The sequence below is a fragment of the Pongo abelii genome, chromosome 7 (genome assembly GCF_028885655.2).
Source record: "Pongo abelii isolate AG06213 chromosome 7, NHGRI_mPonAbe1-v2.0_pri, whole genome shotgun sequence".
Classification (NCBI taxonomy): Eukaryota; Metazoa; Chordata; class Mammalia; order Primates; family Hominidae; genus Pongo; species Pongo abelii.
In genome coordinates, this window is record NC_071992.2 from 61,039,839 (window position 1) to 61,065,418 (window position 25,580).

Below are 25,580 nucleotides of genomic sequence, written 5' to 3' on the forward strand. Positions count from 1 at the left end.
TTTTCCTTAGTACACCTGATAGGAGCTGCTGTTAATCCAAAATTCTTTTGGTAACCAAAAACATACCCATAAATAAATTCACGTATAACCTCTCCTAGGTCTCGTTAGATATCAGACATTAGCCAGGTATTTTTATATTTATTAAATTTTATATCCATAAAATCTGTGTGAGTTTGCTAGGAGTTCCTCCCAAGGTGGTGGCACTCAAATAGATCTTTGGTTATAGATGGGGGGCCATGAGCTCAGCTGACCCAGGTGACTGAGCCAAAGAGGCAGAGTCCTTGTGGAAAACAAGAAGGTCTATATGTAGGGTCTCTGAGACTGGCAGGAACCAAGGCAGTGTGGAGATTGGAAAAGTGTTGTATGAGGAACTTGTCTTTGTAGCATTAGTAAACATGCTGCAGTACTTTCCTGATTTCTTGATAAAATTGTGAAAAAAAAAAGTATATGCATCCAATACTGAATCTACTTTAAGCACTTGCTGGAAGTAAGAAGGGGTGGGTAGCTGAGATGCCACAGTGAACAGCCAGACTGACCTAGACACAATGATAAATGGAAGCATCAAGTCAACAGAGGAGGGCGTCCCAGACATCCCACACAGCAGGGACAGTGTGGGAGAACTCCAGATGTCTTTGTTCCCAAGAAGCAAGCTCGCATACCCCTTGGGACCTTGGGATGAAACTGTGTGAGACAGGCTTTCTTCTTGGGAGAAGGAGACATCTGGCAGTAAAAACTACCTTTGAATCTAGACAATCTTTCTAATTGCCCAACTCTAACCAATGCACACTTTAACAAAATGCTATACATGTAAGGATTTTCCACACAACCTACTTCCTTTCATAAAAATGAATCTGGTGCCCATTGCAATGTGAAAAGATGTAATAATTGGACAACAAGAAAGACAGTAAGGAGGGAGGAAGGCTGAGATGTTGGGTACAGGCCCCAACATTTTCGAGCAAGACTAATTGCTAATGAGGAAGGAAAAGGAGTTGCAAATGACAAATAGGTGTACAGGGACTGCCAACTTGAAGAACACTGGAGGGAAGGGATGACACTGAGCTAATGTATTGGATGTTGACATGCTGAGCCTTCAAGATCCAATAGCTCATGAGAAAATGCCTACTTGAAATGATTTTATGTTCAACATGTGCTCTTACAATTTAGACATAGTTACTACATTTGTTTTATATCAACAGCAGTGATTATACAGTGCTCTAGCTTTTCCAGTTGCTCCTTTACACATATAGTCTATCAAAACCTACAAGACATGGTTTAAAATGAGAGGTAAATGAATGCTTACGTTAGGTTTCGGTTACATTTAGATCAGGGCAGTGGGCTTTGTGTTGAGTTGCTGCTATAAGAACAGAATTTAAGCACCAGATCTTTGGAAAGCTGTGCTGAATTTGAATTTTGAACTCTGGTCCTTAACTGTATGGCAACTTGCAACATTTTTTTCTCAAACTATGTCCATGTAAAGATCATGGACATAATAATGAGATAAAATACTTTTTTATAACTATAGAGTGAAAACACAACTAGTGTTTCTTACAACACTTAATTAATAATAACACATTAAAGTTATTGCCATATAAAAACAACATATACTCCTTTAGCTTTTGTTCCAAGATATTCAAGAAATAAGGACATTTCCATCAGAAATAACTATATTCATGTCAACATCAATTTCTAGTCTTTATTTTGATGTGTAAAAGTGAGAAAAATAAAAAATCACATTATCTTCAGTGCTCACTTTGCCATTTGTAGAAAATACTAGTCAAGTTCTACAGAAATTCCCAAGCCTTTCTTGCTAAAATATATTGAGTTGTAATTACATAAAAATAATTTATATAGAAGACAATCATTGATAGAATTGAAAATTTTTAAAAGCTCCAGTATCCTTGGTTCTTATTTTTGTTTTTTTCTACATGAAATGTCTACTGGAAAAAAATCCATAAAAATGAGTCACTCAGTTGTTGCAAAATATGTTGTCATATCAGTTGCAATGGTCATTTCTTCATTTTGTTAAAACAGTTTCTCTCAGAAAAGGAAGGTTATTTCATTGTGCTTTATCCCCACTAAAACTTTCTTATAAAAACAAATAATTTCTCTCCGGTCACACTATGTTCTTATTAGATCAATATTCAGATGAATTAATTGTGTTCATTTTCATGTTTGAATATAGGTACTGCATATGCTAGGTAATGGATAAACTTTCTATTTTTTTAATTGTCAACTATGGCGTTATTTGGTTGTAAGTAAGCAGACTTTTATGGCTTTCAAAAACATATAACAGTTACAAATGTAACTTATACTTCAATTGAGATATGCTTCTTTATTTTTATTTATAAATGTGAACTCTGACCTCTAGTGGTGGGGGAAAAAGTCTCTAACTTTTAGCCCTATCTGGGTGAAATCTTAGTTCCAATTAGTAAGCAATCCCTTCAGATATTATTCAGCTCTTGGGAAAAAGACAGATAAATAGCCTTCCACGTTTTCGATCTTGAGTATCCCCACTGATTCTTCCCTAAGATGGCTTCTGTGGATCTGCGGGGACCGGTGTGGTTTTTTATGCATCTTCCGGGTAGTGGACCTAGTCCACCTGGTTGGTACTCGCTTGGCTGGCACCTGTGGCTGAGTTCTGTGGCTGCTGCAGTATGTAGAGTGTCCATTAAGTCCCTGCCTGCAGGTTGTGCATTGTCTGCAAGCTCCCCTCCATTCTCCACACAAGCCTTAGCATTCTTCACATTCTTCCAGAACTCTTCTTCAATGCTAATGGTTTGGAATCATTAACTCAGTCCCTGAGATCTGTTCTTTCTTTGATCTTCATGTGGTTAGAGCATGGGCTCATCTGGAGTAGGGTGGGGGTGGGAGGGCTTTGTAGCCACTCCCTCATCTCATCTCTCCTTGACTGATTCAGCCCCATACTGGTTCCTCAGGGGCTTACAGACACTTCTAATCCTGGGCCTAGTGACCCGCTCTGTAATGCTCTCTACAGGGTACCCCACTGCCAGTATTACCCCCACTGGGCTGCTCCCCACCAGAGACTCAGCAGCTGCAGGATCCTATATAAATATCACAGAGCCACGTGGGGCAACCTCAATCTTCTGACCTACTATACTGCCAAGTGACATGGCTTCTTTCTAGGTGGTGCAGAACGGCCTGTGAGGCTGTCCCCCCACCAGTCCCAAAGGGAGAACTAGAACAAGAGCAGCCCTACCCATCCCTAATTCTGCATTTTCCTCACTCCTCTATGCTGGGTGGGGTGGGGTGGGGGTGGGGTAAAGTGGGTGGTGCTTGGAACACACATCATCTCTGTACTTGGCTTTCCTAGTTCTCCTTTTCCATTCTGCTTCCTTCTTCCCACCATCCCCTGGGGAAAAAAAAATGAGTGGGTTGTCTTTTTTGTGATGTATCTTCTGCTGTGTAGTAGCAGGTCTTGAAGCTTTGCTGTCATAGGGAGCAGGTTTCTTCTCTAGCCCGTAGGAGAATTCCGTAAGCTGGATCCTCCAGGCTGGTACTGTGGTATGTTAAAGAGGAGAGAGAGTATTTGGGAAATCTTCTCTCAAGGAAATAACCTGACTTGAAAGTCTTTTTTTTTTTCCTGCATAATCTTATTTTTTAATGCCAGAATTGGAAAAATATAATATTTTTGCATTTTCTTCAATTAGATGGGCACCCAAGACAACTAAGGGAAGGCCACCTTCTCAGAAGGGTGAAAGAAATGCTTCAGTAATTTTCATAACTTTATATAGTTGCGAAATAAACATGTTGCTGTGGCATTTCTATATGGAAATGGATGTGCCAGCTTACCAATTCCTTTAAAAAAAATCATGGAAGAGGCAAAGTTTTGGATCTTTATCTTGGTGAGTTTTTGTTACCATATAAAGAAGATAGGACATTATTTGTTTCTGCAGACAAACTTCTTGCAGCAAGTGCACGATAGTGCATTATACAAATAGCTACTCGTTTTTATTTATTTTTATTTTATTTTGTATTCTAGGCAGCAAAACTTGATGTTTTACCAAGCATAGCAGGGTGTACCATCAGTAAGAATTGATCCATACACATGAAGTGTAGCTAATGGTTCAGAAAGAAATCTTGGACAAGATTGAACAAATTGATTCCTTTCATAGTTAACTGAAGCAGTTCACAAAAGAAGAATTTATCTACACTCTCTCCCATAGATACTGCAAAAATAACAACAGCTGACTACAGCCATTAATATCACTTGGCTCATCAAGCTGAATGCCTAAAGAGGAATAGGTTTTGCATTCTCTATAACTTGCTTCTAGATATCCTGGTTTTTCACTTAAATTTTAAAATGGATCTCATCATTAAACAAATAACATGCTGAAGCTTGTTTGATACATCTCCTTTCAATGCAATTAAAAAAAATTCCAGTGCCACCAATTCACCCATCACAGGGGCTGCTTTTCCTACGCGTATGAATTTTCCACTTGATCAGATGTTGGTATCCAGAGTTTTTCAAGTCACACAAACTCACATGTCCTCAAGGTTTTGCTATAATCAAATCCCTCCCTTGTATGTTCATAACAAGTATATCTTCTCACATTAAAAAATATTTAATATCACAGTTTCAATGTTTGAAGTAACAAGGTGCACTGTTCATTCACATTGCAGTCGGTGAGTTCCATCACTATCTGATGTAAGAGTGAAGCTGGAAGCACCACAGGAGTTATTGGGGAATAAGAGGCTGTCAGTCCCCAAAGCGTAAGGAGCCTTTTGGGATCTTGGAGTTGATATTGGTTGAACACCCCCTCATATGTTCAAAGCCTTGTGCTGCAGGCTATGGACAGCCCTGCATGAAGCACATAGCTGGGTTTCCCCCATCAAAGAGCAAAGAAGCCCCCAGTTCTCTGAGACTCACCATCTATATAGTGTGAGGAATAAACAAAACTTGTGGTCAGGAAATGGAGTAATGTTATATTTTCCCATAAATTCCTCCAAAAGTGAATTGTCAATTGCAACTTAGCAGAAAAAAATATGTCAGCATTAGTGTTGAACAACGGACTAATCCAGATTCAAGAAAAAGTCTTCAGTTCATTATAAGACATTTCCTCTCAGGTGAATAATTAGTCCTTTTCATGTTGGAACAGTTATAGAAAATGAATTCTGATTACTTTGTTTTGTTTTTTAGTTTATAAAAATTTTGCCTTAAGGTAAGCAACACCTGTTTAGTAAATCTTGGAAAAACAGTCTTGTATTTCATTATATATTTAATGAAATGCCAATTCTTTTTGCAAAACATTAAACTTGGGTGTGAAGATGGTGAGGGTAAAAGGGTAAAAAAAACTTGTGCTTTGATGCAATGTCATAGTGAATGCATATTAAATCTATATTAATGACTGCAGTATAAAATATACAATACTGGAGTTACACATCTCCATCTGAAGGAAGTTAAATCCTAATTATTCAAGAGGAACCCACAAAATTCACTTTTTCCTTTTAAATGGCAGAATGTTATTCATTGAGGGTAGTTACTTCTCTGTTCCATTTAATCTTCATAGAGCAGATGTGTCTGAGGCTGGTTTTAAAGAAGAGTGTATCAGGCATTGTTGGGAATAAACCTGGGGAAAAGTGCACAGGAATACATTTGGAGAGAGCTGCTTAGCCCTGTGACCTTTACAAAAGTGTGTCACTGTTCTGTGTTTTGGGTTTTGTCTGAGAAAATGAGCTAGTGATATATCCCAGGTGCCTCACAAAGACACACATTCCTAAAGTGTAAGGAGCCTTCTGGGTCTTCTGGGATCTTGTAGTTGACATTGGTTGAATACTCCCAATGTTCAAAGCATTGTGCTGCAGGCTATGGGTAAGCCAATGAAGAAAGGGACACAGCTACTCTCTTTAGGGAGCCCACACACAACTTGCTATGCATGGAATCACTTCCAAAATGGGAACTATCAGAGATGACTCAGGGTTATGATGAAGGTAAACGACACACTAAATGGGAAATCTGGAAGCTTTTTTAGACAGAGATTGTGTCTCTACATATATCTAGATTATTAAACTGTGTTCTGATACAGAATTAACATATTTCTGAAAAGTTGTGTAAACTGATACTGGTGAGAATTTTCAGAAACCTCGGAGATCCCGTCCCATCCTTCAGCAAGTCGTTTGAAATTAATGTGAAAAGTGAGCACTATCTTGGCTTTCCTTTCTCTTCTCCCATTTCTCCCCATATACCTACTATTTCTGATTTATTTGTATAATAAATACAGGCTTTACAAACTTGGTTTTTTCCTTCACAAAAAGCTTATAGACATGTTTTCTTCAGGTTATTTTCTTAGTTATTATTTTCTGCTATGTCTAATAACATTGCCAAAGGGAGTGCGTAACAGGAGGAATGTAGATGTTGTTCTATTTGTTTTTAGCACCATAGAGTAGAAAAAACATGGACCAGTTAGAAGAAGCTTCATTACTATCTGTGTAGGTGACCTTAGAATGTGGGTGACTTAGACTTCAGTGCACATTTTATTTTGTTTTGTTTTGTTTTCTTGTTTGTTGTTTGTTTTGTTTTGAGATGGAGTTTCACTCTTGTTGTCCAGGCTGGAGTACAATGGTGTAATCTCAGCTCACAACAACCTCTGCCTCCCAGGTTCAAGTGATTCTCCTGCCTCAGCCTTCCTGAGTAGCTGGCATTACAGGCATGTGCCACCATGCCTGGCTAATTTTTGTATTTTTAGTAGAGATGGGGGTTTCTCCATGTTGGTCAGCTGCTCTCGAACTCCTGACCTCAGGTGATCCACCTGCCTCAGCCTCCCAAAGTGCTGGGATTACAGGCGTGAGCTACCGCATCCGGCCAGAATTGGATGGTTGTTAATGCAGATAACCCAGTCCTCAACACCAGAAATTCTATCTGGCATTTAAAAGTAGTCCTCACAGATAGAAATGCTTTTAGCTGTAAGTAATAAAACAGTAAAGAATAATATCTCACATAATAAAGCTCTTAATAATGGTTCTAGGGTTGGTGCACCTCAACAATGTCATCAGGGTCCCCGACCCTTTCTGACTGTTTGTCCTACCTTCTCAACATTTTAGCATTTCATCCAGTCATCTCAACTTATGGCCATAGATAACTGCTGCTCCCGGTGGCACAGTCTCTCACTCACATGCTCAAGGAATGGCACCAGACTGCTCTCCTGTGCACTTTTACCTTTTTTCAGAAGTGAAAGCTTTCCCAAGAATTCCCAGCTCCTGGCAGAGTCTCCTGATGTGTTTTTGGCTAATTCTAGCTGTGAAGAGATGAGAAATGTATTAGAGTTCTCTGGAGAAACCAGTAGGATGGAGACATACATATATATGTGTGTGTGTATATATATACATGTTGCTCCATGAAATACATATATACACACACACATATATATGTATGTGTGTGTATATATATACAGAGAGAGAGAAGGATTTAGTATGAGAAATTGGTCATGCAGCTATGGAGGCTGAGAAGTAAGTCCCACAATCTGCCATCTGCAAGCTGGAGACTCAAGAAAGCTGATGGTGGTGGTACCAGAAAGGGGTCCCGATCCAGACCCCAAGACGAGGGTTCTTGGATCTCCCACAAGAAAGAATTTGGGACAAGTCCTTAGAGTAAAGTGAAAGCAAGTTTATTAAGAAAGTAAAGGAATAAAGAATGGCTACTCCATAGGCAGAGCAGCAGCATGGGATGCTCAGCTGCTTATACTTGTTGTTACTTCTTGATTATATGCTAAGCAAGGGGTGCATTATTCATTAGTTTTCTGGGAAAGGGGTGGGCAATTCTCAGCACTGAGGATTCCTTCCCTTTTTAGACCATATAGGGTAATTCCTGACATTGCCATGGCATCTGTCAACTGTCATGTCAGTGGTAGGAGTGTCTTTTATCATGCTAATGCATTATAATTAGTGTATAATGAGCAGTGAGGACCACCAGAGGTCACTCTCGTCACCATCTTGGTTTTGATGGGTTTTGGCCAGCTTCTTTACTGTGACCTGTTTTTTCAACAAGATCTTTATGACCTGTATCTTCTGTCAACCTCCTGTCTTATCCTGTGACTTATAATGCCTAACATCCTGGGAATGCAGCCCAGCAGGTCTAAGCCTTATTTTATTTAGCCCCTATGCAAGATGGAGTCACTCTGGCTCAAATGCCTCTGACAGTGTAATTCAGTCCAAGCCCAAAGGCCTGAGAACCAGGGGAGTTGATGGTGTAAATCCCAGTCTAAGGGGTAAAAATGAGACGAGATGACCCAGGTCAAGAGGTGAGGCAGGAAAAAGAGGGCAGATTCCTCCTTCCTCCACCTTTTGTTCTATTGAGACCCTCAATAGATTGGTTGATGCCTACCCACATCAAGGACAATCTACTGAGTCTGTTGATTCAAATGCTAATGTTATTCAGGAACACTCTCACAGACATGCCTGGAAATAATGTTTAATCTGGGAACCCCAGGGCCAGTCAAGTTGCTCCATGAAATTAACCTTCACAGGAGGGTATTAGAAAAGAGAAATATGATAACATGACTAGAGCTGAAAATTGAGACAACGATGGTTTATCCCCTCTGGCCAGGCATGTGGCCATCTGAGCACACCTAAGGTCCTGTTGTAAGTGAAGTGTAGTAGAGGACGGCTGTTAGGGATATAACCATCAGTGGCTACTGCCACCCTGAGAGCATCTGATGCTGCTGTCCATGAACCACTCTTTAAACCACCGGTTGCCAAACATCTGTATTATATCAGAATCATCCAAGAGTTTTAGTAAGTACAAGAGGCCTGGGCCTCGCTGATTCAGTGTGTCATGAGGCCTCGGCATCATGACTTTCTAAAAGTTCATTAGCTTAAAAAAAAAAAAAAAAACTCATTAGGTGATTTGGTGATTCTGGTGCACAGCTAGGATTGAGAACTTACTAGACCAATCATTTAATTTATCTGAACACCAGTTACAAGCCCATGGAGATAACATTGGGATAATAATAGTGTTTGTCACAGAGGGTAGGTGTGAGGTATAAATGGTTTGGTGTACATAAAGTTGAAGCTCAAGCCAGCACATAATAGTTTTGGATCTCATCCTACCTTCCCCTTATCCAGATGGTTTTAGAGGCAGATTCCAGTTTCTTCCAAAGAAAGTGTTTTTCACAAATAGTGACAAGTAGACTTGTTTGTCTTGGCTACTGTACTAGTTCCCTATTGCTGCAGCAACAAATTACCACAAACTTAGCAGCTTAAAACAACAACAATTTATCATCTCACACTTTTGTAGATTATAACTCCAGGCAGGCTAGGTTGGGTTCTATACTCAGAGTCTCACTGGCCAAAATCAATGTGTTGTCTGGGCATTTCCCTGGAGGCTTGGGTAAGAATTCACTTCCAAGCTGTTGGATGTCAACTGGAGTCCTTCTCTGCTCCTAGAAGCCATCCACATTCCTTCTCCAATGCTCCCTTTGATCTTCAAGCAGCAACTCTCTATAGCTTCCTCTTCTGCCTGTCTTTGGAAAAGCTATTTTTACAGGCTTATGTGATTACACTAGGCGCTTGCAGGCAATCTCCTTAGTTTAAGGTTAATTGTACCTATAACATAATCATGGAAGTGGTATCTCAATCTTCACAGGTTGTGAGGATTAGGATAGGACCTCCCTGAGGGCATTTTTAGAAATTCTGCCTACCATAGCTGTCCGTCCACTTTCCTGTGCAACACCCCTTCCCCCTTGTGGTTCTCATTCAGCTTTCAATCTTATCAGCTGGTATTTAGCAATCTCCAGGTGAAGTGTTAGCCCCTATCATATCTTTTACTGCAGATCTATGTAGGTATAATCATTTCCTATGTTGGGCAAAAATCAAGGCAGGAATGATGGCAATTTCACTTGCTGCATTTGCGGGTCCTATGGACATAGAGGAACAGCAGGCTGGCCTGACGTCGAGGACTTGAGGGCCTTAGGTATTCAAGCCTAGGATTTCAGTTAGACACAAAATGACAAACAGCAAGAGGAGACACGTGAGTGACACTGATGGGTAAGCACCTCTGGAGTTCAGAAGCTGTTATGAATAAAGATGATTTCAGAGCAGACGGGCCTGGGAAATCTCTCCATGGCCACTCTAATCACACTGCACTGGCAGCCACCCACTTCCCTGCTTCCTAAGCTCAATTTTACTTTTCACAGAAGCCCAAATTGGTTCAGGCAGATCTGAAATTACTGTTTTGGAGCAAAGCCTACCTTGTAGTTGTCCAAAGCATGTTTCAGGAGTTCTCAGGCCAATATTATTTTAGTCTGCTTTTCAATCTTCAAATTGGAATATATTTTAAATATTGAAAATCAGGCCAGGCACGCTGGCTTATGCCTGTTAGCCCAGCAATTTGGGAGGCTGAGGCAGGAGGATCGTTTGAGCTCAGGAGTTTGAGACTAGTGTGGGCAACATAGGAGACCTTGTCTCTAAAAAATTTTAAAAATTGCTGTGCATGGTGGCACATGCTTGTGGTCCCAGCTGCTCGGGAGTCTGAGGTGGGAGAATCTCTTGAGCCCAGGAGTTTGAGACTGCAGTGAGCCATAATTGTGTCACTGCACTGGAGCCTGGGTGACAGAGCGAGACCCCGTCTCAAAACAAAACAAAAACAACCAAACAAAAATCAAAGCACAAAGAATTCTACAGGAAATTGAAGAGTCTGGGATAATCTTGAAAAACCAAAATGAAAAAATTGCAAGTTTGAAGACAAAAGCTGTAGATGAGCTTCATGGCCACTTTTTTACTGTCATTCTGTAGTGAACACTGTGGTATGTGGCCCAGTCCCCACTTCACGTTTGAGGCACCCATTCTTCAGCTGCTGGGAGTGTTGACAGCTGATGACCCTCAGCTGAGTTCTTCTCAGGGAATTAAGAGGAGCTGAAGACAGCGATTTTGTCCAGTCATGTCTCTTCACTGGGCAGTCCTCATCCAATGACTGGTAAATATTGGGGTAGCAAGGACAGGCTCAAGTAGAACAAGACTGAAGGGCTTTCCTGGCTCCAGAGTATTCCCTGAGAAATTGGCTTAGGCCTTTGCTAGGACTGCTTCATGGTCCAGCATCTCCCTCCACCCAATTCTGCTCCTTCCATTTCCCCCACAGGCATCAATCTCAAAGGCACTACAGGGGTATCCAATCTTTTTGCTTCCCTAGGCCACACTGGAAGAATTGTCTTGGGTCACACATAAAATACACTAACACTAAATATAGATGATGAGTTTAAAAAAAAACCCCACAAAAAATCTCAATAGTTTAAGAAAATTTACAAATTTGTGTTGGGACACATTCAAAGCTGTCCTGGGCCACATGCAGCCCACAAGCCATGGGTCGCACAAGCTTGGATCCTACAACTTTCCTGTATGCTCATCTCTGGCTAGCAATAGAGTTGAACAAGTCTTACCAACTTTGAGGATAGACTGTTTGCTACACGCCTTCAGCATGTGTGCCTGTGTGTATGTGTCCATGTGTACACGTGTCTGTTTTCATGTTTAAATTGAGAAATGATCTAACAGTTTAAAATATGAGTGGAAAGTAAATTTGTGGGTTTTAAAATCCCATCATGAGCTTCAATTTTTCTTTCTAAGTCTCAATTTCATCCCCACAAAAAACAGTTCCAAAAGTGAACAATTGAAAGATGAAAATTTCAGAGAGGCCGTAAGTGTGTGAAATTCATTTCCTTCAGTGATGCACTAGAGGTATCTGCATTTGAGCACAGTCATGATGAGGGGTAGATTGGCAGCCATAGTTAGCTATCCAGGATATGGCATTTACAAAATAATGGCACTACATCAAAGTTCAAATGAATACCATTTAAGAATGCCATACTATCTTTGGAAAAATGGTTCAAGGAAATTATTTCCCACAAATCCATCTTAGTTCTCCTGAGGAGTGGTTGGTTGGGGTAGGGGGAATGCAGTCTGAAGAGGTAGCTGTGATGGAGTGCTACTCCTCAGGTTGTGGCTGGGCCCTTCTGTAGAGCAGCATGTGCCCTGACTCACCTCCAGTGGGGATCTTTTAAACTGTTAATTTGACTGAAACTGACATACTGATGGTAAGCTAGTATTAGAAAACTTTCCAAGAGAAAAACAGGTAGTATGTAGTAATAAGACAAGGTGGAATCAGCCTGGGTATTGTGACATGTGACATTCACATATGTAAGTATCCACTTGTTTCATGTCCCAAGATATACAGTTCTATAGATATTGTCTAGGTCTTCTGATATATTTGGTTTTCATGGAAATTGGGATAGTTTGAAAAAAGCACTCCTTACCCCAACCTTAAACAGTTTAGGGCATCAGGTGCTCTTGAATGTGGTGGGAAACTAATAAAGCCAGTTGTGTATGAGAGGTGAGTGAAAGGTTCTGGTTCCCTGTAATATTACATCTTGGATAAAATGTATCTTGGGGACCAGGCCACCTTTGTAAAATCAACAAATTGTCCACGAGATTAGAAATTATGACTAGGGAGTCATGCACCGAGAGGTTACAAGATTACTAACCTCTCCAATTGCTCCTATAGATAACATTACTATTATAAAACCTAAGATTGATTCTTGAGATATTTTTTAGACTCTGCATTCTGATGGTTCAGCTAGCACCACCCAGGCTGGTAAACTGACTCATCTGGTCTTGTGGCCCCTACCCAGGAACTAATTCATGCCTGCCAAAATGTCTTTAAAAAAAATCCTAGCCTCCAAATTTTGGGGGAGGCTAAATTAAATAATAGTAAAATTCGGGTCTCCTATTTAGCTGGCTCTATGCATATTAAAATCTTTCTCTATTGCACTTCCCTGTTTTGATAAATTGCCTGTATCTAGGCAGCAGGCAAGATGAACTAGTTACAATCTCATTTGATTCTTTGAGGATAATCCTTTGCTAAACTCTGTTTGAGACTTCTTTACCTCACCGCGATGTTGGTCAGCAGAAGATCAGTGGGGTTCTTGGATTTTCGGTTGTATATACAACATTGCCACCATTTGGGGCAACATAGATTTTATGGCTTCCATAAGGTGAAACAGATTCATTCATCCTATTCAAAAGGCTACTGACAATTGTGATATTCTTGCCAAAGATAGAATTCAACCAAAAATAACTAGAAAATCTAACTGAATACAAAAAAAAAAATCACAGACAATAGACTTAGACCAATAGGGGATCTTGATAATGTGACTATCCAACATGGATTCTATAATGATTATTCTTAAAATGTTTAAGGAAATAAAAATTTAAGATTGAGAACACTGGAAGAGACCTGGAAATATAAAAAATAACCAAATGGAAATTCTAGAATTGAAAAATTTGATAAATGAAATCAGGAACTCAATAGATGGGCTTAATAGAGAACAAATACTACCAATAAAACTTTTTTTTTTGAGACAAGAGTCTTGCTCTGCTGCCCAGGCTGGGGCACAGTGACACAGTCTTGGCTCACTGCAGCCTCCACCTCCCAGGTTTAAGCAATTCTCCTGCCCCAGCCACCCAGGTAGCTGGGTTTATAGCTGTGTGCCAACATGCCCAGCTAATTTTTGTATTTTTAGTAGAGATTAGGTTTTGCCATGTTGTTCAGGCTGGTCTCAAACCCCTGGGCTCAAGGGATCAGCCCACCTTGCCTTCCCAAAGTGCTGGGATTACGAGCATGAGCCACTGGGCCTGGCTGCAACAAAACTTTTCATTACAGAAGTTAATGAGTGACCTACCCCAAACTCTACAAATTCCCACATAAAGCTTAGCCTCCAGAAGGCAAGCTCATTTGTCCTGAACAGTTTATCTTTGGTGAATGGGCATTTGTCATCTTGAGTTATGTTCTTTACCTCCCAAGTCCTTATCCTTAATTGGTCATTTTGGATTGACATGTTTGAAAAGTATCATCAGCCCTCTAATAGTTAAGTTGGAGGAGCCATCTCTATACACTGAGTTCCTGGGGGCAGGATTATATTTTTTCTTCTCTGCAATCCCAGGACCAGCAAAGTACCTGGGAGCAAAAATAGTAATTCCTATGAATGTAAGAATTGGACTTGAAGAGTAGAAGGAAAGTGAGGGAAGGGTTAATAACAAGGACTTTAAAAAAACCAAACCCTAGGTGAAGGCCTGGATTAAGTAACACTTCAAAGTTGCTTCTCTTCTCAAAGCAGTTTTTTCTGTCTCTTCTTCCCCTAGTTCCTCACTGCACCCTGAGTCTGGCTAGTCCTCACTTCATAATGACAGATCAGATGATCGTTACTGAAAGACATCGTGTTTGTTCTCTGTGAGAGTAATATGTAATAGTAAGTGGAAGATTTCACTCAATACATGATTGATGGTGATGGAGTAGGGGACTGTTGTTTTTCCACTTCTCTAATGGTAATGTTTTCTCCCAACTCACTTGCCTGTTTACAGTGAGCTTAAGTGTACAGCTAAATTTTATCCAGTGGAAATTATGGGGATGGCAATATGCAATTTAAGTAACTCTTTGTTACTTTAACTCAACTAAAATACTAAAGCAGAAGAAAGGGGGTGAACCAAGTTGCTGACCTCTTCCTGCAAGCAATGTAGTGAAGTAGAAAATGGGATCAATGTACTTGTGTTCCCTCAAGATATATCTCCCTTCTCCATCCAAACTGTTGAACTAAATGAAGAGTGAGATCCTTGAGGAATGAGTATTTTTCCTATTTTTTTAATGGGGGAGGCTAATATTCCTAAAAGATAGATCTAAAATGTTGTCAGAACAGTCAAGAGTTAACAGCAATTGTCCGTGGCTTTAGAAGCCTGATTGTTACTTGCCAAATTGTTTCTGGTGTTCTTGCCCATATGAAAGATGGTGGTGACTGACTGATTGTTAGGGCACTAGGAGATTTTATGTCTGTTTTACCACACCCCAGCCTCCTGGGTGTGATTTTGATTCATATTAAGGCTGACAAAATGAATCAAATGCTTGCTGACCTTGTGTATATAAAATAGCCTGGGTTGGATCTTGAGAGGAATTACCTGTTGGAGAGATGAAAGAGAAAGTTAACATGGATACTCCTGATTTTAATACATCATGCCATAGGATGAAGTTAATTTTTAGCTCCCTTGAGAGGAAACAACTGCCATCCTGCCGCATAGTAGAGAGTCTGGGGAAAAATAGTGTCAGTTGAAAGGAGACATCTACTTTAATTTGATTAAAAAATAATCTTCTTGATGCTAACAACTGTGCTTCTGAGTAAAGTCGCTGGTTCACATTTTCACAGTTTCAATTTCCCTTGCTTCTCTTGCTTCAGTTTCAGTAGCAACAGGAAGTTTGGGTAATTCTATATTATTTAGATGTGAAGAGGAAGAAAGAAAACCCTTTATAAAGACATCCTGATGAGTGAGTGTCAGAAAATTCTATGTAGTAACCTGGAGTAATCAAAAAGTAAATTCAGAAAATATTCTCTAAGTTTAGGATTTGTAGACTACTGAATTATAAATTTATACTGCTTAATACACAGCAAAGGTTATATTAATATATTAAATCATGAATTTATATTATTTTGAGGTAATTGGCCCTATAATGAGGTCACTTATAAATTGATTTTATGAGCACATAACACTTTATCTCTTTCCAACCTCTAAGTCTGTATATTATTAAAATACAAGAAGACTAGACTTGATGTGTTTTGAAACTTCAGATGCAGTTTAAGTTCCACCATTCAATTCTGCTTCACTTGTTCTCACTCTGAGTCACTCAACCTCTGAAGGTGTTTTTCATTTGTTCGATTTGTTTGAGCATTTGTCCAAGTAGGCTGAGTGAGTCTAAGTATAATAAGACATGAAATAAAGAGCTTAACATGGCAAAGACTGTCAGACTTTCAGATAGAAAAAACACTGTTTACTTAACAACCTCAGAAATAACTCATCATGTTAGGTTTGCTAAGAAAATACAGGTGATTTCACTTATCTCCCCCACTCCTTTCCCCCTACCATTTCCAAAATTTGATATTTTGAAGAGGATGAAGATTGATTTGGATGTAGCTAATTTTAAAATGGAACATAACATGAGGAAATTAAGTAACATTCTGTTAGGCTTCAAGGCTGATTCATGTAACAAGCTGACCACAGCCCTAAGATATGCTTGAAACCCTTAATTCAGGGAGACAAAATAGACACAGGGCTGAGCCTGATGTAGCCTCATCTGGGTTTGGTTGTTGCTGCCCCACTTGTAAAAACAATACAGACTGTGGAATAGACAATCGTACCACAGTATCCTTGGGGTATTTGTTCCAGGACCTCCTCTGATACCAAACCCCATGGATGTTTAAATCTCTTATATAAAATGGTATAGTACTTGCATATAACCTATTCTCATCCTCTTGTATACTTTAAATCATCTCTATAATACCGAATACAATGTGAATGCTATGTAAATAATTTTTATACTGTATTGTTTGTATTTTTTGTTGTATTATTTTTATTGAATATTTTTGATCTATGATTGGCTGAATCCATGGATGTGGAACCCATAGATATCAAGTGCCTTATTGTACTAACTGATACCAGATCATTAGGCAATTTTCTTACTGGAGCCACAAATCCAAAATCCAGACCATATTTCTCTGACTAAAGGTGGAATTTCCTTTGAAAAGAGTACGTGTTTTCACTGTCAGTTTCCCAGGAGAGAGGAATTTTGGGAGAAGGATGTTGAGAGTGTTAGACTCAGGTGAAGGGAAACCTTCCTCATTTCTTTCAGTGCAGATGTCAATTTGGCTCCAATTCTAAAGAAGTGCTGATAACTGAAGGCTTCTAGTGGGGTAGCTGAGCTACCTTTGGTGACCAGTAAACAGGCAGCAAAGAAGGCAGAGTACTAGCCTGGTAAGGGGTGAGAGGATTCCACTGGGGCTTGGCAGCTCTCATAAAGTGCTATGGACCCTTTCTTTCATTATTCTGGAACAGTCAGGAAAGTCTGGTTTCTACTGTACTTTGAACAACAAAGAGGAAGACAAGTCTTTTCCCCAGGGCCTAATGAGAGAATAGAGACAAGTCACCAGCAGAAAATGGTAGCGGCCATTGAAGCAGCAAGTTAACTGGAGTCGTCACTGTCCCTAGGAGGCAGCCCAGGAATGGGCAAGAGGGCAACTCATTTCTAGGTACACATAACACCGTACCCTGGGAACCTCTCAGGATCATGAGGGGAACATTCTAAGGTAGGCTATTTCTGCCAATAATGCTGGAAAGAATGCATGGCATAATGCCATGATATGTAGCAGAATCCACCATAGCGTCTGTACAAAATGTTTAGGTAATTCATTCCGTCAGTTATTAAGTGTTATGAATCTGAAATCATTAAAACAATGTAGTACTGCAGAAGAAATAGGCAGATAAGCAGACCAGAATACAGTTTACACATAAACTGATACTGAAATATATGGTAATGGTGATTTAAAATAAACATTGAAAGAAAGTATCATCAAATAAAGTGTATTATGACAAATGGGTAGCCAGTTTATTTTCCTACCTCACTCCATATGAGAAAATAAATTCTGGATGGATCAAAAGTATAAACACAAAAAAATGAAACTATGAAAATAAGAGGAAAACATAAGAATATTTATTTATAACCTTGGTGTGAGCAAGACACATTCAATAGCCCTAAGAAAAGATTGATTAATTAGCTTATGTGGGAAAAATAAAACAACTTAAGTACAAAATGATCATAATAGTTCTAATACATATAAAATAAGCCAATATTCAAAGAATTTATAAAAATTTTTAAAACCCCTAGTAATTCAATAGAAAAAACAACTGGCTAAGATGAAATGCAAATTACCAATGTATAAAAAAAAACTCAAACCTTAAGTATAAATCAAAATAGTTATCAGATATTAATGCAGTGATAGGCAAAACTAATAAGTTTAATCAAAAATTTTGGTAAAAGGGGCAGGAAAATTTACTCATAAATGTTGAGTGGTAGTATAAGGTAGCACAGTTTAAGAAGGCAATTTGGCAATATCTATGAATATTTAAATGCATACCTTCTTTAACTCAGCAATTCCTTGCTAGGAACTATCCTATGGCTATACCCACAAAATCATTACAAGGATGTTCAGTGCAGCAATAATTATAATAGTAAATGTCTAAAATCCAGCTCAATTATCAATAGAGGAATGGCACATCTATACAGATCTAGTTAACCTTTAAAAAGAATTACCTCTAAATTATTAAACAGATAAGCAGAAAAGGCAAGGAACAGAATGATGTGTATAGTTTGGAAATGAGTACCATTATGTTATTTTCTGTTTATGGCTGGATAAAGGGACTGTTGGGTGGGACAGTTGTAGATTATTGCTTTTCATTTTATATTATTCATTCTGTTTTACCAAGTGCATATATTACCTTTATATAAAAGCTTAAAAAGATTTTTAACAGGAAAAACATTATCCTCAAACCATGTAGTAATGCCCAATTTGAATATTTGTTTAGGATCTAAGGAAGGAAACTTCAAGGGTACTGAAGTTATTGAAAAATAAACCTGAAAACGTGCCAATGAAAGAAAATTGTTCTGGGTCTCAGAAAAAAATGGTACACTGATTTCACTTGGGGAAAACTGGAACTCTAGAAGAATGAAGTTAACCTGGCTTTGGCGAATTTGTGAATATATTGTCTCTGTCATATTCAAATGCCACAATTTCTTTGAAACTTCTCAGATCCCTAAACACTTAATATACAGTCCTCTTAAAGTTCTTTGTAAATACCTCTATCATGGCATGTATCAGAGTCCTGAGGAAGCTATTTGTTCACTGGCATTTCAGCCCCCAACCCAAATGTGAGATCCCTCAGGCAAGCCTTAACCACAGGTTTCGTCCTCCTTTCTCTTCTATACTTGACAGACCATGAGCCCAGTAAGTTTGTTGAATGGGTAGATGAGTGACTAGAGGAAATAAAAGAGCTATTGCTTTTTTTTTTTTAATTTTAGAAACCTCTTCCAATAGGATAGAAAATTTGTGACTTGAAATGTAAATTGACGATTATCTCTACACACAGTTTTCACCTTACCAGTGTTGGAAACAACTCTACCTTTTTGCCATCACAGCCCGCTTGTTGCTTCAGTAGCCAAGAGCACTTGAGGTGTACCAAGTGACAGTGCTTTTGAATGTCTAATGGTCACTGTAAAAAAAAAAAGAACCTGAGCTTTCCTCCCTAACACCAAATAAACACAATCTTCTGCCCATACTTGAGGTTTTGTTCTTTTGCTGGACTTACATTCTCCAATATAAATACAAGGCTTTTTGCCCGATGGTGTATGATGCGTGGAGTTCCAATCAACATTTTCTCAAGTAGAAAACCTGTTTAGGGGTCCCTCCGTATCCACAAGAAAAGCATTTTGTTTAGAGGTCTCCATAAATATGAAACAGAAGAAAGTAGGGGGCATATAGTACCCTAAGAACTTTTCTTCATAGTGAAAGTGTGCTCACAATTTATTTCCTTTTAATTGATATCGTCCATATTTATGGAGAAGAGAGTAATATTTTGATACATATAATGTATAGTAATCTTTTAAAACTTTTTTTGTGGTAGAAATGGGGTCTTGCTATGTTGCCCAGAGTGGACTTGAAGTCCTGAGCTTCATCCTCCTGGGTAGCTAGGACTATAGGCATGCACCACTGCGCGTGGCTTTGTTAAAAAAGAAAATGAGATTCCTATTATGTCCTAGGCAAAATTGGAAACAAGACAGATATGATCCCTGATAACAGTGCCTGGCAACTGTTATGATTGTGCCTAGAATCTATTTGCAAATGGTGGGAAAAGGCAGGGACCAAATATGTGAGTTCTATCTAGCAGTATAATGGGTCAAAGAAAAAAAAACAGAAAGAATGAATAAGATCTAGTATTTTGATGGCATAATAGGGTGACTATAGTCAATAATAATTTAATTGTACATTTAAAAATAACTGAAAGACTATAATTGGATTGTTTTTAACACAAAGGATAAATACTTGAGGGGATGGATAACCCATTTTCCATGAAGTGATTATTACTTACTGCATGGCTGTATCAAAGTGTCTCATGTACCCCATAAATATGTATACCTACTATGTACCCACAAAAATATTTTGTTAAAGTACATAGCTCAGGTTGTTCAGGGAAGATAAGAAATTGCCATTTAGTACAAAGACCACTAACCTGGGAGTCAGGAAAACTGAGTTCTGTTGCCACGTCTGGCATTAATTGTGTCATTTTTGTAAACTTTAACATCTCTAGATCTGTTTCTGGATCTTTCAAACAAGGGGTTGGAACATTTTTAAGCTTTAGAAATCAGTAGCCCTATATTTTTATGTGGGAAAGAGCTTACTGTCTTCTATTTCCTTGAATGATGAGAGAGTAAGACTTAAGCCAGAACGGATCTAAGAAAGATATGAAAATAATCTGACACAAGGCTTTGAGAATAAATAATAACTTCTGAGTACTCTTCACCCTTGGAGTAGAAGGACAGAAGGATGCTAAGATGGGTCCAGATGAGGCTGCTGATCCTTTATAGGGGTCAACTATTTACCACTCTTTAGAATGGATACCTCTTTCTTCTACCCTCATTATGAACTAGTTCAGCAGTGTTTATACCCTTGATTGAAGAAAGTAATTTCTTACAGCAAGGTAAAAGAACTCAAACAGCTTTGAGATCCTTCTGGCTCATGTGTATACCTGCTTACCTCAACTGCTGCTTAAGAATTTCCATGGATATTCTTCACCACTGGTTGTAACAACCCTAGAGAACCAGGGCTAATAGGTTTTTTTTTCCCACTTTAGTTCTCTAAACATGATTTTTTTTAAGTTCAAAAAGGAAAACAATAGTTTCTTTCCAATCCTAGTACCCCTCCCCAAAGATACTGCTAACAGTTTTTATATATTCATATATTTATAAGTTAATCATATTTACCCTTATTTGACATCGTATCTATGTTTGGTCTTAATTCTGTCATCTACTTTCTATTTTAAATTCTCCCTTTATCTTATATGGCCTGTGTTATCTTTAATTTTGTATTTCCATTTTAATAGTTATCAGGGTTATTGTTTTGGTGATTACTTTCATAACTGTATTCAGAATATTACATCCCTATTTCTTGATATATTATCAATTTTACAAAATTTCTATTACCTTCTGAAAAGTAAGACCAACTAGGGCATGTATATATAACCTCTTACCTTGTCTTTGATATTCTATTTTCTAACTTGTAAATAATCTTTTCTATATAATCAAGATTTATAACACTTCAATATGCTTCTATAGCCTTATTTAAATAATTCTATAACTACCTATTTAAATAATTAAATAACCACGACCAGTCCTCTTCTCAGTGTTTGTCCATTCATTTCTTTTTTTTTTTTTTATTTTTTTTTTGAGACCAAGTCTCGCTCTGTTACCAGGCTGGAGTGCAGTGGGGCCATCTCGGCTCACTGCAACCTCCGCCTCCCAGGTTCAAGTGATTCTCCTGCCTCAGCCTCCCAGGTGGCTAGGATTACAGGCGCCTGTCACCATGCCTAGCTAATTTTTCTACTTTTAATAGAGACAGGTTTTCACCATGTTGGCCAGGATGGTCTTGAACTCCTGACCTCAGGTAATCCGTCCGCCTCAACTTCCCAAAGTGCTAGGATTACAGGTGTGAGCCACCGCACCCGGCCTGTCCATTCATTCCTTTAGATGGGCTTCATCATCTAGATTTTTCAAGAAGTGTCCACCCTGACTCTTAATTTACCATCATATTTGAAACCGCTTGGCTTCTTTCCACCCCGACCCAAGAATCTGGTAGACTGTTTCACTCTGCTTTAGCACTGAATGCTGCTACAGAGAAGCCTAAGTTCAGTTCCTTCTTCCTCTCTCCATCTCTCCCTACCCAAAGAAATCACTCAATTTTGTTGCTGCTAAGATGACATTCCCCTCTCCCTGCCCCCAGGACAATTTGCAGATTTTGGCCAGATCAAGAGCAACTGTATTTTTTTAATTATAATGTTAAAATTAGCATTTGCTATATAATCCCAATTTTATAAAACCATTTCAGCCAGGCGCGGTGGCTCACGCCTATAATCCCAGCACTTTGGGAGGCAGAGGTGGGCGGATCACGAGGTCAGGAGATCGAGACCATTCTGGCTAACACGGGTGAAACCCCGTCTCTACTAAAAATACAAAAAATTAGCCGGGCATAGTGGCGGGCGCCTGTAGTCCCAGCTACTCGGGAGGCTAGGCAGGAGAATGGCGTGAACCCGGGAGGCGGAGCTTGCAGTGAGCCGAGATCGTGCCACTGCACTCCAGCCTGGGCGACAGAGCGAGACTCTGTCTCAAAAAAACAAAAAAAACCAACAATAACAACAAAAAAAAACCATTTCTATGTATTTAACTTACTATCAAATTTATATTTATGCATTAATTGGAATTATTTTGGGGAGTGGTGAAGCTTGGGGTGCTTTTAAAATTTTCATCTTTGAAATGTTCATCTTTAATGAATTTTTTAATAAGGGAGCTTATCACTTTTACTAAATGAATCATCTTTTCATAAAAAAAAGTTAGTAAATACACAAGACATAATGATGCATATTTCTGTATGCTTTGAAGAGAAACAAAAGAAGAAGAAATTTTAAATGTTTTGAAAGAGGAAACAGTTTCTCAAACACTTCCTCTGGATTCTAACAACTTGGGTGGATTAATGGGCTTATGTCATAGACATGGCATTTTCTTCCCCTGGTATAAGGATACTTTAAAAAGTTTAACAAGAAGAATAAGCCAGAAGTTTTCTTGGCAATATAAATTAAGAGTATGAAAGGCCATATGCAGAAAGCTGAAACTGGATCCCCTCCTTACACCTTATACAAAAATTAACTCAAGATGGATTAAAGACTTAAACATAAGACCTAAAACCATAAAATACCTAGAAGAAAACCTAGGCAATACCATTCAGGACATAGACATGGGCAAAGACTTCATGACTAAAACACCAAAAGCAATAACAACAAAAGCCAAAATTGACAAATGGGATCTAATTAAACCAAAGAGCTTCTGCACAGCAAAAGATACTATCATCAGAGTGAACAGGTAACCTACTAGGAGAAAATTTTTGTAATCTATCCATCTGACAAAGGGCTAATATCCAGAATCTACAAAGAACTTAAAAAAATTAAAAACCAATCCCATCAAAAAGTGGGCAAAGTAGATGAACAGACACTTCTCAAAAGAAGACATTTATGCAGCCAACAAACATATGAAAAAATGCTCATCATCACTGGTTGTTAGAGAAATGCAAATCAAAATCACAATGAGATACCATCTCACGCCAGTTAGAATGTCCATCATTAAAGTCAGGAAACAACAGATGCTGGAGAGGATGTGGAGAAATAGGAACACTTTTACATTGTTGGTGAGAGTGTAAATTTCAACCATTGTGGAAGACAGTTGTGATGATTCTCCAAGGACCTAGAACTAGACATACCATTTGACCCAGAAATCCCATTACTTGGTATATACCCAAAAGATTATAAACCATTCTACTATAAAGACACATGCACATGTATGTTTGTTGTGGGACTGTCCACAATAGCAAAATCATGGAACCAACCCAAATGCCCATCAATGCTTCCATAAAAAAGGATGAGTTCATGTCCTTTGCAGGGACATGGATGAAGCTAGAAACCATCATTCTCAGCAAACTATCAAAAGAACAGAAAACCAAACACCGCACATTCTCACTTATAAATGGGAGTTGAAAAATGAGAACACATGGACACGGGGAGTGTCAGGGAGTGGGGGGCTAGGGGAGGGATAGCATTAGGAGAAATACCTAATGTAAATGACAGTTTGATGGGTGCAGCAAACCACCTTGGCACATGTATACTCATGTAACAAACCTGCACGTTGTGCACATGTACCCCAGAACTTAAAGTATAATAATAAAAGAGTGTAAAAGGCATTGAATGATGTGCATGGAAGTTTTTACACAGTTATGCCTGCATATGGAAATGAAGTGCTTTAGAAGGCCCCTTTTGAGAAGAGTCTCTTGCTTCACACTCTATTATTTCTTCTATATAATATCTGGTACTTCCAGTTCCCCTTTTTTTACTAGAGTGCTTGAGGTTAGCAAATAAAATACAGGAGTTCCTCCTTAACCACGGGAGATACATACCAAGACCCCCAGTAGATGCCTGAAATGGTAGATAGTAGAGTCCATCCACTGGGATTGTAGTAATAATTAAATGGGATAATGCAACGTAAAACAGCACACTGCCTGAGCATACAACTCTACTGCACATAACTACTTTTTTGGGTACTTTCCTTCTAGTAGAAGGTGAGTTCCTTGAGAGCAACAAATATTATTGGCCACTTTATCCCTATTATCTAGCTCAGTACTTTTGGTAGGCACCCAAATGTTGGTTAATTGCTATGGAGCTAAATTTGTCTGCCGTTTAGGTAAGGAATAGCAATTTTTAAAAAAAGAGAATACATCTCAGGATACAAAATCAGTGTGCAAAAATCACAAGCATTCCTACACACCAATAATAGCCAAATCATGTGTGAACTGTTGTTCACAATTGCTACAAAGAGAATAACATACCTAGGAATACAACTTACATGGGATGTGAAGGACCTCTTCAAGGAGAACTATAAACCACTGCTCAAGTAAATAAGAGAGGACACAAACAAATGGAAAAACATTCCATGCTCATGGATAGGAAAAATCAATATCATGAAAATGGTCATACTATCCAAAGTAATTTATAGATTCAATGCTATTCCCATCAAGCTACCATTGACTTTCTTCACAGAATTAAAAAAAAAAAAAAACTACTTTAAATTTCATGTGGAACCACAAAAAGAGCCCATATAGCCAAGACAATTTTAAGCAAAAAGAACAAAAATGGAGGCATCACGCTACCTGACTTCAAGCTATACTACAAGATTACAGTAACCAAAATGGCATTGTACTGGTACCAAAACAGATATATAGACAAATGGAACAGAACAGAAACCTCAGAAACACCACCACACATCTACAACCACCTGATTTTTGACAAACATGACAAAAACAAGCAATGGGGAAAAGATTTCCTATTTAATAAATGGTGTTGGGAAAACTGGCTAGCCATATACAGAAAGCTGAAACTGGATCCCTTCCTTACACCTTATACAAAAATTAACTCAAGATGGATTAAAGACTTAAATGTAAGACCTAAAACCATAAAAACTGTAGAAGAAAACCTAGGCAATACCATTCAGGACACAGGCATGGGCAAAGACTTCATGACTAAAACACCAAAAGCAATAACAAGAAAAGCCAAAATAGACAAATGGGATCTAATTAAACGAAAGAGCTTCCGCACAGCAAAAGATACTATCATGAGTGAACAGGCAACCTACAGAATGGGAGAAAATTTTTGCAATCTATCCATCTGAGAAAGGGCTAATATTCAGAATCTACAAAGAACTTAAACAAATTTACAAGAAAAAACCAACCCCATCAAAAAGTGGGTGAAGGACATGAACAGACAGTTCTCAAAAGAAGACATTTATGCAGCCAACAAACATATGAAAAAATTCTCGTCATCACTGGTCGTTAGAGAAATGAAAATCAAAACCACAATGGGATACCATCTGATGCTAGTCAGAATGGCCACCATTA